This window comes from Lepidothrix coronata, unplaced genomic scaffold (assembly GCF_001604755.1).
Source record: "Lepidothrix coronata isolate B3197 unplaced genomic scaffold, Lepidothrix_coronata-1.0 Scaffold116, whole genome shotgun sequence".
In the NCBI taxonomy this organism is placed as follows: domain Eukaryota; kingdom Metazoa; phylum Chordata; class Aves; order Passeriformes; family Pipridae; genus Lepidothrix; species Lepidothrix coronata.
In genome coordinates, this window is record NW_016690296.1 from 1,526,058 (window position 1) to 1,542,111 (window position 16,054).

Genomic DNA, 16,054 nt, shown 5'->3' on the forward strand with positions numbered 1-16,054 from the left:
CGAGCTCTGGGGTAGTACCTGCCATGCTGACCCTGGGGATTGATACAGTTCTGAGATCCTAGAAACAAATACCAGCAGAGAAAAGGAACTTACAGGCAGCTGAGGAAATGCACAAGAACACAAATTATAAAGATGAACCCTGAGCTCCCTGAGAACAGTGAACATCTGGTAGATGCTTTGTTAGCTCTGGAGCTGCTCTGTTATTTCTTTAGCACTGTTTCTATTTAGGCCAGTCCTCTTCTGTTTGCCCGAAGTCATCAAGAAAAGAAGGCAGGCTGAGGGGAACAGTTTCTTCAGAGGAGTGTTCTCTCCAGTGGAATGAAATCTGAAGGCTCGTGCAAGTCCCAGCTGATGTCTGTTAGTTTTGTTTATGCTGTTGTTCCAGACAGTAAACTAAAAAAATTGTCTTCTGTTGACTGACTTCTCATCTGTGGAACAGCACACTCAGTAAATTACTTCCATCCCAGAAGTTTCTTTTAATGAAAAGTAAGGTAGATACATGAAATATAGCTTTCATTTTTCAGAGTCCTCTAAAATTAATAGTTTTAAGGCAGAAATGAACACCATACCCTTCAGCACCATCACTATACTGAAGATGCTGAGAGTCAGCTTTCTCTCTTCCTGCTCAAAGAACAAGTGCATTGACTGCATCCTCAGCTTTCCCAAGAAGCAGCTGAATCTTACACTTTCTCCAGTTAAAGAATCTCCTGAGGTGTGTGCATGGTGGAGCCAGAGAGGTGTGGGGTTTTTGTACATGCTCTGATGGTCTTCCTCAAAGAGAAGTGGATTTTATTCGCTAATGTTTGCATTTCTGGTTGATAGCTTTAAAAACTACTTGAGAGATTTGTAATCAAATCAAACGGATGTTTACATAGAGAAAGGAGACTTAAGTCCAGAGAAACACTGGCTCATATCCTTTTGTACTGCTCAAGAAGTTCAATCTTGGCCAAAAATGAAAAAGCCTTTGCAGTAAAATGTCTTCTGTTTGGCTTGACTTGTGTCAGCAAAAAATAAAAATTAAATAAGCCAAGAGAGATACAGGTATGAATAAAAACATTGCAAGGCATCCAAGATAAAGGTATTTAAGCTGTTATTTTGTACATGCATATATGAGTGTAATCACTTCACCTGGTTTAATCATTCCCTTTTTGCTGCCAGGGAAAACAAGTTTGTAGTGTACAATAGGTCAAGAATCTGGTAGGGAACAGAACGTGCAGTTCATAAATCTGTGCAAACACACGGGGAGCACAGCTACAGCTGTAAAATGCAATAGTGGATCCAGCCTTTCCTTGAAGATGACACGTTAATAAATTGTGATTTCTTTCAGAGGATGAGCCATTAGATTGGACTACATTCATTCCTATGTGCTTCCACCTGTATGGAAAAAAAAATAGACCATATTCAACCAGCTGGCATATTTTATTGGCAGGCTGCTGTTCTAGTCTGCTCTGGTGGTGGAATGACACTGCTCAGTCATAGAACAATAAACAATGGTTTAATAACACACAGGGATTAAGTTGGCAGAGTCAAACCCTCAAAAGTTGAAGTACAGAATCACAGTTTTGAACTTCTGAACTTAATCTGGCACTTCTGTTTGTATAATTGGCCAAAGCCTTATTTCTATCTCCCTACATCAGTAGACAGACATTTTCTTTTCATGGCCCTTCTTTTAGGAAGCCCAAAGGGTAGACACCTGCCAGTGACTGAGAGGTAATTCAGTAACTTTTTTAGTGTCCGGTGTCAGGTACACGGTCCTATTTGCTAGACAGCATCCTAATATCACACTTGATTACAGATTTATTGCTGGTCTCATGGGCTTTTCATGGAGTTCATTATCAGAGCATCTGAGTGTTTCACAAATGTTAACGGGTTTATCTTCACGACTCACAATGAGTGGTGGTATTATTACAGGTTCCTCTGAGAATTTTCTTGCCAGTCTAATTATTTTCCACTGAGTATTTGCAAATGGCAGCTTCAGACGTTGCAATTCAGTAAAAATTGGGCAGATATTTCTTGGATGTCAAAAAGCATCCATAATTCCTGAATCTTTGCCAGTAATCTGGCAGTAATCAATAATCCAGTGCACACTTCAAAATTCTGAATGTGAGACAGATCATTAACTAAGCACTTATAAGTTGATTTGCTTGTTTTTAATTGTTAAACTTACGTATTTTCTCTGGCTTTGTCTTTGGAAAAAGCTGAGCCTTTTATTTTTTTAAACTTCCTAAACCAGTTTTTCCTGTGGCCTGTTGCCCAAGCTGTTCAAAGCCTGCAAAATCTTAAGCAATTGATAATGGAATTTAAAAAAAAAAATCCATGCCAGAAAAAACCAACCGTAAATTATACTGCTTATAAACATCATGCAGCTCAGTAGCTTCAATTTGTTATAACCCAGTTATTAAATCATGATGTTTTAATATGATGCAAAGTATATAGAAATGCTATTAGGACACAATATATAAATTCTGATAAACATTTCTAATTACCCAGTGTTAAGTCAGATTTTAATTAGTTGAAGAGCTTCTCCAGAGTGTTGGGAGCCCAGTCCGTATCCACGAGCTCTCCTGTTGCTCTCATCAGACATTCTGACATCTGGTCTCCAAAGGCCACTTCCTTTCTCTCTCTACTGCAAGTAGGTCACCTCCTTGCAGCAATATGGAAAGTGAAAAGTAGCAAAGACAGAAGAGGAAAGAAAAGTAGCCAAGAAACTGGAAAAGATCTGTTCAGATTCATGGAACTGACATAATTTGTCGATGGGCAACCCAAAAGTAACTGTCTTGAAGAACCACGTTTTAACCCACATTTTAAAAAGCTCCACTCTGCACAGCCAAGGGGTAATCTCTGCAAGAACTTAGTTCTTCATGCGTAATCTGCTGCTTTATTTCCATGCTGATGATTTATTTCCTTTCTCCTTTGGACTAGAGAACTTACTTTAAAAGTACAAGTTACTAGTGTATTAAGTGGATGAGGAGCAAGGGCCAAATGTAAAGGATTTTAAAGGATCCGGTGGTAGTGGATTTTAGCACATATTCCACATCTATTTTTATGTGCCTTTACACTTAGTTACTGATGTGAAATGTAATTCCCCTCAGATGTCACCTTGGAGATGCTGAAATGGCTGTGAAAATCCCCAGGCACCAGTTAGCAGAATTAATGTGTGTAAAAGATAACATATCATGACATGACATGATGGCAGTCAGCTGGCCTCAGCTTTTTGTGTTGGAAAGCTCTCTGCAGATCCTTCTCTTCTGAACATGTTCTGTTTTATCTTTGCTTAAGTGAGTTTTGCTTTTACAAACTACTACACTTATGAGTTTGATATTTTAGGAAAGCTTCTGAAAATAAAAATATTGTATCTCCTCTACGTGTATGGCCTTTGGGAATGCTGATGACCTTTGGGGGCAGAGCTTAAGTGTCATTTTTATGTGAGCATGCAACAGTTTTATGGGATCTTAATTGGGTACAGAGAGCTGAGATGTTTGATGGATAGATAGAGTTAAAGAAAAGATGGTTGCACTTCTTAATACTTGTTACATCTAATTTTTAGTACTTACAGGTATCGTGTTACATGTTTAAAATATCATCGCAGTGGCAACTTTTTCCTGATTTACAAATTCTTACAGATGAAAAATTTTTATGGAAGGAGAAGATGCAAAAGGTCCATCTGCTTAAAGGAGAGAGGAGATGATTTAGTGGTGGTGTTCCCACTCATCATTGTCCCAATTAGTGTGATTAAATTGGGTTCAGGAAGGGTCTGTGGGTTGAGCTGAACATGGCAAAGATAAAAATCTGTTCATGTTTCTGCAGGGATGTATGATAAATTTAAACCTGACTTAGAGTTGCTGAATAGCTGAAAGGGAAGGAAATTTGGTTAAAAGAAAAATGAAGTTTGATTCTTAAGTATTTGTATGTTTTGGCCTTGTGCTCATCATTTGAGGGAAAGGAATATATGGGAGTCACGGTGACGGGTAGGTGGTAACAGTGCAGACTGACGCAGAGGAACAGATCTTCTACTCCTGGAGTTGAGAGTTTGTTCCCTCACATTGGCATGACTTTGTCCAGAACATTCAGGAATATTCAATGTGTAACTTCTTTGGCTGTTTATATAAAAAATCAGACAGCACTCCCTCATTTCACTACAAGGAGGTGGCAGATAAGGATGCCAGTGAGGCAGCCCCAGGAATACACCAAGAAACTAAGTGGCTTTTGTGCCTGTGACCCCTCATGCTCTATTCAGCGTAGACATATCCAGTGCTCTCTGAATGAGCCTTTATAGCCTGGTTGTAGGTCCGTGGCCATGTGTGTGTTGGACAACTATTGATATATAAAATAGTCAGAAATGGCAGAAAAGGGTCTTGAAAAACCTAACAGAAGTTTGAATACAAGTTGTTGAGCAATTATAGCACTGCAGTCCAGTTTTGTAAAACTGTGGACATTTTAACCCCTACTGCAATTACAAAAACTATGGTAATTAGCTCACTCAGAGTTTCAGGCTACTGTTACTGTACCAGAGTAGTAATGTCATGGATCAGGACCAGGAGTTATATTTATTGTGGGAAATGAGAAGAAAATCCATAGTTGTGAAGTCTCTTGAAGTGCAGGGCAGTACAGTGACTTCTTCAGTGTCAATAAAATCTGATGTGCAGATGCTGTTACTAATTGGGCATCCTGCTTATTGAGTTCTTATCAAGCTGTGACACAAAGGAAGTTCTATAAACCTCTGCTGTTCCTGGGTTCTGTTGTGAGGTTTATGCAACACCCTTCCCTTGCAATATCTTAAATTGCTTAATTTTTCCTTTGACTTTGTTACCAGCCCCTGTCAAATGAACGAGGTAGAAGACCTCAGGTTTTGGGACAAGACTGCTCGAGATGATGCAAACCTTCATGAGCTCTTTTCCTTGATCAGATATTTCGTTCTTTTGAACGTTATTGTCTTTAGGTGTGAGAATCTGACAAGTTTAATTCCTGCCACAAAACCAAATTCACTATTTTTATTGAATCTCATTGACATTTAAATAATGCTTGTGCCAGAGTAAGATTCAAATTACAAGTTAATTAAAACACGTAATAAAAAAGATACTTAGATGACTCTTAAGTTGTGATCTTGACAACTTTCTATAAGCAACTGAAGCACATCAATATCTAAAGGCTCTCAGTGAGACACTGTGATCTCAGTGATATCCAAAATGTTGCTTCTGCTTGTGACACCCTGATGCTTTCCACATAAAACATTTTCTGCTTTAAGGGAGGAATAAGTAGTGAAGAGCAGAGCTCTAGATCTTGGTGAACAGATGCCCACCCTGCCAGCTGAATATTTGATGATGCAGGTGGGCTAGGAGGGAGGAAAAAAGGACAAGGGGATTTGGAGGAATAGCTTATCTAGGAAATTGTCAGGAATGGGTATGGATTTTCTGAGATCCCTTCAAATCTTTAATCAATAGATGTCAATACCATTTTATTCACAGGGACAATTGTCTGAATATACCAGAAATTCCAGCTCTCCCCAACCAGCTGCCAACACGTCCAGCCCAACCCTTGACAGCTTTAGTAGTACAGTGAAAATTCACAATCCAACATCTGTAGTCCACAGACATTTGGAAGCAAAGTGAAGTTGCTTGTGCTGAATATCAAATTAAGGGTTATCACACAGAATTCGTAACAGTTGTTCTGGAAAGAAATTTAGAGAATTTGTTTTAAATGGCAGGAAAAATGCATGAACACCCATTGGGGCTGGGTGGGGGGAGTATTATGGTTTCTGTCCATTTTCCAGATTTCCCAGAGATTCACTGTGCTGTGACAGGCCCTGGAGTCTGTCTGGATTGAGCACGTGTTTTTTTTTTCTAGCAGTTCTTCACTTCAGAAATGAAACATTCAAATGATCTGGGGCTCTGCACTTAGGTATATATTCCACTTGTATTTCTCAGTGACTTCCCTCTGCCTTTCTTCCCATTATTGTGCTATTTGAGTGGGCTGTAAGCACGTCCCATATAGTTTGCAGTGTGCTTTAGAGGCCCAGGTTCTGACTGGTGCTGTTCAGAGCAAGTGCAGTTGGAAGTGAATTACTGCCAAATACCCAAACTGCTTTTGCTTGCTGTAGTTTGCAGATCTCAGAGCTGAAACTTGAAATTCGGAATGAAGTTCCAATTATAGTAAGCCACACAGATTTTTCAGGTTCTTCACTGAAGTAGCTTGTATCTAATGGCAGTTACTTTAAAAGTAGTAATGTTGCAACCTCAGCTTTTGTGCAAGTCAATAAGATACTTTTTCCTTTTGTTTTGTTTGTAGGTTCATGGCAGTTTTCATCCCCTCCATCTAAGAACTGTTTACAAACATTTGTTATTAAACTTCACAGCACCAGAGAAGGTAAGCAAGTTTTTCTGGTTTAACGGGTAATTCTCTTGTGACTGGAGCAGCTGATGTCCATATGGGTGTTGTGTTTCATCTCAGCTTTATTGCTTCTTTCTCAGTGTATCATTTAGTTCCGAGTCAGCACTCAACTGGCAGTTGTTTTGTCTAGAGCCATCAGCAGATCCCTGTACCACATTAGTCCTGAGATGCTGAAAAATACAGCCAGCTTTGGTAGTCTTTAGCTTGGAATTTTTCCTGTAAGTGAATTAACTGTTTCAATGTTTGATTTCATCTGAGATTTCCAAAGCTTTGCTGATAGAAAAAGATAATAGCCAATTATTCCAACTAGTTTTAGCAACTTCATTAGTGCAGAACTCCTGCTAAGCAGGCCCCTGGTGCATTTCTCTCAAATGGCATATTTTAATATTGTTCCATTGTCACTGAATTGATTGCATAAATAGCCCATCCTGACATCTGTGTATGCAACCAGCAGTTTGAAAACGTTCTTCTGTGCTCTATATTGAGCACTTGCTGCTTTAAAAATGTTGTTTAAATTTTGGCAAGCCTTAATTTTATGCAAAATAAATCAACACCACTTCATGTGTGTCACTATGATGAATAAAAGGTAACTTTTACGTTTTTGAGTTCTTCAAAGTTGAGCTCCAAAGTTACGTTTCTCAGTTTTGGCACAAAGTCAATTTGGAAATGGTTTTGTGTATTTATGATTTTGATGTTTTGCTGAGAAAGGAAATAAAAAGTAGAGTATAAAATGGATGAGTTCTTTTGAAAACATTCAGTATTTGTCAGTGGAAGAATTTTTGTGAACTAACTTGGTGAATATATGTTGTTTAATGGAAGGACCTTTTACTGACTCACTTTGATTAAGCAAGGCCAGCCTAAAAAGGTTGTTCCTAGTTCCCCTAGTGCAGTACTAGGAACTAGTGGCTGCAGCATGAAAGCTTCTCCATTTCCCACAAATGTTCCCATTCTAGAGTCCTGTAGCCTAATTTTGATCTCTCTTTAATTGGGCATGATCTACCTCCTCCACTGTTACTGGATTCAACCTATAGTCATACAGCCTTTCCATCTGTTTCATCATTTTCCAAAAATATTAAAAATCTTGGGGAATATTGCCAACTGCTAATCTGGTTATCTTTTCATACCTTACACAGTCATTCCTGCTCTTACTGGAAAATAGAGAAACTTAGCTCTTTCTTTAAATATAAAAGTAATAAAGAAATTATTGCAGTAAGAACCAGTTTATTTGGCATTTGAATCAGCTGAGTTTTATCTGCCCTCCATTCCAAATGGTATTTGTTAGCTCAGTGACTCACTGATAATCCATTTTTCAAGCAAAACCTTGCTATAATTTCTTGATTTATTTCACATTTATGATCTCCTTGACCTTGTTTAAAAAAAAAAAAAAAAGACAACTAGCAGATCCAAAAACCATCAAAATGGGAACAGTGCCAAAGAACTACTTTATAACCACAATCTTTTCTGACTGAAACTGTTGACATGAATGTATTTATGTGAATGTTTTGTTTTATCAAGGAGCATAAACTAGATTGTTATCTGAAGTAAATAATTTTCTGGCCACTTCCCTCCCATGGGATTTCAGTGATCTAAATCACAGAAATTCTTTCAGTGGCAGACCAGTAATAAATAATACTGCATGGAACATAATCTGAAGTGTAGAATATAGCAGAAGAAAGGGTAAGGTGACCTAGCAACTCCGGCATCTCTCATTTTTATGATTCCTTGGGGTGGGGAAAAAAAAGTCTTTTGAGCTGACTATGTTCATTGTAGCGAAATTACTATGAAAGATTCCCGTGGGACCCTTGCATAACTGACCATTAGGAAAAAAACTGGCACAGTCAGAAGAATACAGCAGATACATTTTCTGTTCTCGTTATTATTTTTGTCCCAAGTGTAGGACAGGGTTATATAATCACAGCCAGAATTTGTCTTGCATTATAATGCACTGATCAGCCACTGAGGATCTTGCCAGGGTGAGAAGATGGCATTCAAATGAACTCCACCTTGGGGCAGATGGAAAAAACACTGTAAGACTGAACATAAAACAGCTGCAATAATGTTAAACTTTTTACAAATGCTGCAGACTACACAAAAATCTCAGCTTCATAACTGTGGCTCTGAAAGCATAAGAGAGCCTAAAAGCTGGTTTGGGCTATGGCACTTCCTCATGTCACTGTTCACATGTACTGTAGTGGTTCTTTACTGTACTGCTCCATTAGACATTAGGAGGTTTTAGCTTAAAAAAAAAAGTCTGTGTCAAATTCAAGATTATTGGTTGTGATATATCTCAAAAGTAGTACAGTGTTTCTCAGGGAATAAACACTTTAGTGTTGGAAACCAGTGTGGAGGTTGTTTAATCCTGTAGTGTAATTCATGATGAGGCTCTGTCTAGGTGGAGTCAGTCTGTGGGATGTTTGGACAAAGTCATGGCCACACCTACGTCAATGGGAGTGAAAACATCTGGAATTATGGTAATTGTGTGTGACACAAAAGCTTACAGAAATGAGAGGAAAGGCTTCCATTAATTGCAGTAAGTGCTGGAGCAAGAAGGTCCTTGGGCTGGTCTTTTGAAGGCCTGTGTGCTCTGGTTCCCTTGTCTCCCTCAGGATCCTCCCCAGATTTGTGGATAACTGAGTTGCTTTCCAGAAAGGCCTTTTATTGACAGTGATTTCCATAAGTCATTTAAGAAGTCATTGAAGCTCAGCTTGAATGATGTGAAATATGTTGCAATGTGTGCCATGGGGCAGTGTAGTAAACGGAACTGCAGCACAGGTTGCTGGAGTAGCTCCCCAAGCCACCAGACTAGTTAACGTATCATTTTTTATTATTTTTTTCTGTACCTTGTTAACAGTTAATCTATATTATTATAGAGAGAGACTGGTGAAATAAATGACCTGCCAACTCTCCCCTGTATGTTTCCCCAAATCAGCTCTGAAGTAACAATTTAAATGGGTGAAAATAATTTTTGAAAGCATTTTTAAAGATATGTCATTATTTTATTTTCTGTCACGGTGCATAGAATGCCATATCTCGAACTGTTAGAGTTCAGTTACTGAACAGCAAGTCATTCCACAACTGACTGAAAGTGAGGTAATTTCTCCTGATGGACATGTACATACAAACACAGTGTGTGCCTACAGGTTGATGATATGCATGGCAGAGGTTTTCTATAACTGTTTAAAAAGCACTGTATCTAAATTACCAAAGACTCCTGAACAAGAAGGTTTCCTGTTTGTTTAAAAAACCAAAATAGGCTAAAATTAGAAGCATCAGTAGGGAATAATAAATATTCATTAACCTGGATGGTGGTGCAGTCAAACCTATTGATTTCTGTTTTAAGGGCTGCATTCAGTACCTGTCTGTCTGCCTGTGACACCGAGATCTGCTGCTGTTTGCCTGGGGATGCCCCGTGCTTTGTATCTGCCAGGCACAGCGGGCAGTGACATCAGGCGTTTTCAAAACAAAGAATTCAAGCCGTAAGTAAAACAAAATCAATGTCCAACTGGCATTTCCAGACTGCTTTGCTCTGTCTACTCTCCCGCTCGGCATTCAGAGAGCCCGTACACCACTCTGTGGAACAGCAGGTCCTGTTCAACCCCAGGAAGTGAACACAGGGTGTGATACTTGCAGCCAGCTGTGCTTCCTTGGGCTCTTAGAATAGGAAACTGGGTCCAAACCTTGCTTTGTCCCTCTCTGCCTGCACTGAGTTCATCTTCACATTTGGAAGGTTGCCTTTTCATCTTGTACCCTGGCAAGACACTCCACATGTAGCTGCAGCAGCCATGCTGCAGTCAGGGACTTGACAGAGAACACCCAACATCCAAAACCAAATAGTAGGGACAGTTTTGTCTTTCAGGGAGTTCTCTCTGATCAAATTTGGTTATCCAGTTACTGCTCCTACTGCTCATGATTGAATCTCAGCTCCATGCTATAGATGAAATCCTCAGTGACTTTTGAATGAGTTCACACAAAGTGCATTTGTGCACCTTTTAAAACATAACACTGAGGTATTCTTAACTGTCCATAAGTATTTATGACTCAACTTTAAAACGTTGCCTTTGTCAAAGTTTTCCTTTTTTCTTTAAAAGAATTAATCTATTTATATGCTTGGAATTACTTACATACAGTCCTAGGTTTGAATGCATTAATATCCAGTTCAAAGTGTTGGGAGTTAAAATTGAAAAGTGGAGTAAAAAAAAATAGAAAGGTTAAATATAGGTTTGTTTTTAAATGTTAAAATGTTGTGTTTCCAAAATATATGCCTTGGCTTTAAATTGCTGAAATGCTGAAAACTAATGTGTTTATAAACTTCAGTGATATGTAATTAACACTCTTTTCTCTTATTGCTAACCTTCTTTATTAATTTTGCTACTTTTAACATCAGTACCTCCCATTCATATTCAGAAACAGAGTTCATTGGATACAAGGCTCATTTGTAGGATTAATTTTTCAGACCTTTGTTATTGTAGTGACATATATATTTTCAGGCTATTGCACAAAGAATGTTGTTTCCCTGTACAATATTTAGGCACATGTAACACGAAAGCTAAATCATACTTACATGTCATCAAACCCAACGTAATTTAGCATGAGAATAACTGGTAATAAGTGCTCACTGGGTACAGTGATGGATGGACAGGTTATGAGCAAACATACACACCATGCTCTGTTTTTCAAGAAGTATATTGTTTTCCTGTCCTCTTTTTCTATTACGTTGCTAGGCTAACAATAAAAAATTGGTATTTGAGTTATTAAAATATGATAGTGTAAGAAGATGTATCAATTAATGTCGAGTTCAGCTGAGAAATGAGATGATTAAATGGTCAGCAGAAGGTGAGGATTATGAAAAGTAGTAAAGAGCACAATGGGAGCCACATCCAGTAGCAGCTTTCTGGCACAGGAATGAATTTGAACATATTGCTGAGGTTTCCAAGTACAATTTAGTTTGACCTTTAATTAAGTGCTGATCCCTATAAGGTAACTCAATTACCTTATCCCTGGGGTGGTCACTTAAGGTAGGTGGCGTTGTTTGTGTGAGGTATTTGTACCATAGAGGCTTAAGAAAAGTATGCAGAGAATAACTCTCTCCTCCTTTCTTTTCATCAGCTGCCAAGCCATGACTTTCCTGAAGTAGTTGTGCTGCTTTTGTGCTGATACCAAGCAGTGTGTGCATTTTACTCCTCCAGAAATGTCTCATTGTGCTTTTGTTGCATCCAAGTCAATTAGAGCTAATAGTAAATGATTATGTGGAACATCTCGGGAGCTGAAAGACAGCACATTCTGTCCATATTCTGTGTGTCCATTTACCGTTCTCTTGTTTGTATTCCACTCTTTTATGTAATTACTTCATCCTTTTAATGTCCCTCATTTCCAAAACACTCAGATATTGAACCCCTCTTGCTGTGTTTGTCAGTCAGTTCCACTGACTGGTTTTCTGCTGTACACATAGAAGTTTCTCCTCAGGTCCCTTAGTGAATAGTCTTTTGTGTATCCAGTCTATAATGTCTTGTTTCAGGACAAGCCCTTCTTAGCCAGAAGACTGCCTAGGACATGTGAGTTTGTGTGTATTTGCTAAGCAACCTTTCACAGCTCTGGTGGAGTTTGAAATACAACACTCTGAAGGTTTTTAGGCATTTCACCTGGTGCATTTGAGGGTGGGGTATGGTCAGGTTGGAGCAGCGCTGGAGAAAACTAAAGTTTGAAGGAGACTTTGAATGGAAAAGGAGGGGAGTTTTCAGTTTTCCCTCTGAGAAATGAGGCATTTCTATGTAAGAAATGTTTGTGCTTAGGTGGAAAGGATCTACAAACTGAAGCCAGTCTCGTGCAGCAGAGCTTTGTCAGGGGGGTAGTGAAAAATTAAGACTGAGAGGAGATGAAATGAGACTTAGGAGTTTGGAGGAGGAGCAGTATGTGGCCTGGACTTTAGTTTCAGTCATTTGAAGCATACCTTTGAATACTGGATACCATAGACTCTGTCTTACTCAGGCTGTTGAACTGACAAAAGACACTCAGCCTGGGTTAGATCCAAGCTGACTAACACCTTCCCAAACAATTTCCAGGCATGGTTTGGGCAGGCCTCAGTACGCTTTTCAAAGCTAGCACAAGATAATAAATTGGAAGGATTTATTCCTTAGGCTGTCACATGTTTATATTTTGTGCTGTTTTCCTCTTGTATCAGAGAGCAAAAGGAGCAATCTTGCCTCCACCTGCACTGTGTTGTGTGTATTGTATGTGTATGTGAATAAATTATGTAGAAATGCTGTAAGAGAGACATGGAAAGCATCCCTTGTAGTGTCAAGATGATGAGAGTCACCAATCTGAGTCAGGATAACAGAGGAAAAAGGGTTTTCAGGTAGACATAACCTATTTTGCTGAGGTTTTGACCAAGTTACTTCCACAGAGAGAAACCTTTGCCAACCACTGCCTTGGCCACGGGGAACTCAGTGAAGGGCTCAAATAGTGGGGAAAAAAAAATTGGGTGGTGTGTGTTGTTGATCACTGCTTGGTTGTGGGATTTTGTGTGAACTTGGCAAGTGCTGAACCAGGACCAGGTCAGAAAGGGAGCCCAGATCTCCTGCAAGGACTGCTCCCCAACGTCAGGGGAAGGATATGCTAAACAGAAAGCCACCTTTTGAATTTGCAAATCTGGATGTTTTAATTTTCCTGCATATCCTGTAGGAAACTGTCTCTGTTCCACCCAACAAACACCAAATTCTTTCCATAAAATAAAAGCAAAAAGAGAGCTTTCTCCTGAAAAAGTGCTGGGAAGCATCTGCTTTCAGTTAGACACAAAATTTTGCTTGGAAACATCCTGCTGGAGATGAACACCAAACTCATTTAATAAATCAGTGCCAAAAACAATCTGAGGAGATCTCGGTCGATAATTGGTTTGACAGGATTTCTCCTCCAGAATATCTGACGAGCATTAGGGGCTGTGGAGCCCTTTGCAGCCCTGATCCAGCACGGCAGAGCTGGCCATGCCTGAGTGTCACCTGCATACTGATGAACCTGGCTTGGGCTCTCCCTGGGCACCACAGGTAATCAACATTCCGTGGGCTGTGCAATGCTCCTGGACTTGTGCAGCCTCCCTTTCCATATTCTGCATGTGGAAATCTGCATTTCTCCCTTGTTTCAGCTGCTTTCAGGAAGCAATAACCAAAGTTCTCTTGATCCAAGTGTATTTTTTTAACTAGAGAAAATGAACCAGCATGCTTGAAACCAACACATATGGCCTTAGTGGTCTGTAAAACTCTTTCCGTTTTTCAAACTTGCATATACAAAGTATTTAACTGGTGTGCTGTAATCTGAAAAGTCAGTTAATTGGGATGGAAATACTTTGGGGAGGGTTTTTTCCCCTTTTATGTTATTGTTTGCCCCCTCAGGAAAACTTGCCAGCCAGGGTAGCAGCCAGAAGAGCCTCGAGAAAAACCTCCTGGCTATTACTCCTCAACAGCAATACCAGTAGGGGCACTGCTTTATGCAGCACTTCTGAATTTCCACGTTTTCATCTGAATCAGTTCATGGTACAAAGACAATAAATTGAAAGATTTTAGTGATTTTGAAATAGGACAGTCTTTTGAATAGTGATGGGGATGAACAGGAGCCCTGGCTGTGGAATTCTATTGAGAAAATACCTTGAAATATCCATGATCTGGAGTTACCTGACAAAATAAATCTTCTGAATACCGAAGGAAACCTCTTTTTAGCTTCTACTGGAGTTTTTTGAAGGCAGAAAAGTAAGAAGGGAAAAATGCTCTACTGATTCTTTTCCTCAAAATGTGAAAGAAAGTAAATTTGATTAGGGGGATTTATTTCACTTCTGTCACACAATCCTCTTCACTAAATATCTTCCCTTACATTTTGTGCAATTAGCCAGCTCAGTTTCCTCAAATAAATGCCATGTTAAGAACAACATGTTCATTAGAGCTAATATATCCTGGTTAAGGAAGTGGGTTTAGGTTTTCTTTTTCATCAGCAGCATACTCTTTAGTGTCACTGGTAGCAGTTAACATTTTAAAAGGCAGTTGAGATTTTAGCTGGTAGGTTATGTTCAGTGAAGGAGAATTGGAAAACCCTTTGTGAACTGGGGCTGTGCTGCTCTGTGGGAAATGAAGATGTGTCCGTGAGGTGGTGGCACAGGAGAAGATTTGTGCTGGCTAGACAGTGGCCAGTGTTGTGGTGAGCCCAGTGCTGTGCAGTTGTGTAGCTGAGAGCATTTACCCCTTTATCTCTGTGTTGTTGTGCAGTGTAATTCCCTGCTTCGTTGAAAGTAGCAGGGATAAAAAATGTTTGTTTTGCTTCACATCAGCCTTGGCTCATCTCGCAAATCAACCGCTGATTTGACAATTTCTTTTGAGCTTGATTGTGTAGCGCATTCATTTTTCATGGCACAATCCCTTGCTGAAAGGGCTTCTGATGACACATTGGAAAGCTACAGAAAATATGAGTTCTGGTGCCATTTTCTCAGCAAGACTCACTCACAGTAGCAGAACACTTGCGCACGTAGTTCTTCCAGACACATCATCTTCTGTAAAACTGAATGTTGGGTTGTATTTATAGAACTGCTCTTAAGCTAGAAAATTACAATCATCTACTTTTCAAATGTGTGTGGGTAGAGGCTGCAGATCCAAACAGAAGCTTCGCTTCTGTAGAGAGAAAATCAATGCCATGTTGAAATTTCCAGCCAGCCTACCCCCAGGGATTAAAATTCTGACAAACAAGCACCCTGAGTTTAGGAACTTAGCAAGTCTCACTTCAAATTATTTTGAAAGACTGTTTCAAATTTTACTATTCAGTTCCCAGAGGATAATAGCAATTTCAAAAATTCCCAGAGATATGAGTAAGGCCTGAAGTAGTCACTGCAGTGGTTGGATTGCTAGAAGAGGTAGAGCAGTGGGGAACTAATAATAATACAGTTGGCCCTAGCTTTGTTTTTTGAAGACTGAGGGGAAAAAGGAAAGTTGATGCTGATAACCTGGGTGAGGAACTTTCCCAGAAAAGAAAATAACTTTTCAACAGACTGTATGATGGGTATTGTTGTCTGTGAGTCACATCAAAGTACCAAGTACCTAAGCAGGAATAAATCAATAAAGACCTACTGATTCCTTTACCCTAGGTATGGTCTCACAGAACTGCTCAGCAGCTTCAGCAGAGATTTCTGCTTGTTTGTATCCGTTATTAAGAACATCAGAAGAGGAAAGGTTGCCGCAGTCATCGATGCAGAAGGCAAAGAAAAGCCTTTTCCCTCCAATTAATAATAGTCTTTTTGGTTGTGTCTCACTTTGAAACTGTGAGAGCTGAAAGAATTTTGACAGAATTCTAAAACAACAGAAACTATTTTCTATCCGTTTCCTCTTCTACCATTACTGATCTATTGCATTCTTGATCCTCACTTGTTGGCAAATACACAGTGTCAGCAATGACATTTGCAAGAGAGCATTTCTGTTAGAAAGGTGGTCGTTTGCATCCTGTTTGATACCTTTGCCTTATAGAGATGTTAATTAGCAAAGTTTGAATTAGGCCCGAAAAACTTTCAAAATAGACCAAAATCAGATGGAAAACACGGTTAGTCATTATGGATCATGCAGTCATTCTGTTTTATCTGGCATACAGCTTATTAAAGTTGACAAAATCCTCATAAAACTGTTTGAGAAATGTCATCTGAACC

The 16,054-nt window shown here is 39.3% G+C and overlaps 1 protein-coding gene across 14 annotated transcripts in view; it reads left to right on the forward strand.

Moving 5' to 3' along the window:
* Positions 1 to 16,054, forward strand: part of LOC108502308 (bifunctional heparan sulfate N-deacetylase/N-sulfotransferase 3) — a 217,583-nt gene that overhangs the window by 67,659 nt on the left and 133,870 nt on the right. For all 14 annotated transcript variants that reach the window (XR_001876446.1, XR_001876441.1, XR_001876447.1 and 11 more), the window contains 2 exons: positions 6,286 to 6,363; positions 9,728 to 9,863. The gene's annotated coding sequence lies outside the window, so the exon portion shown is untranslated. The remainder of the gene's footprint in view (positions 1 to 6,285; positions 6,364 to 9,727; positions 9,864 to 16,054) is intronic.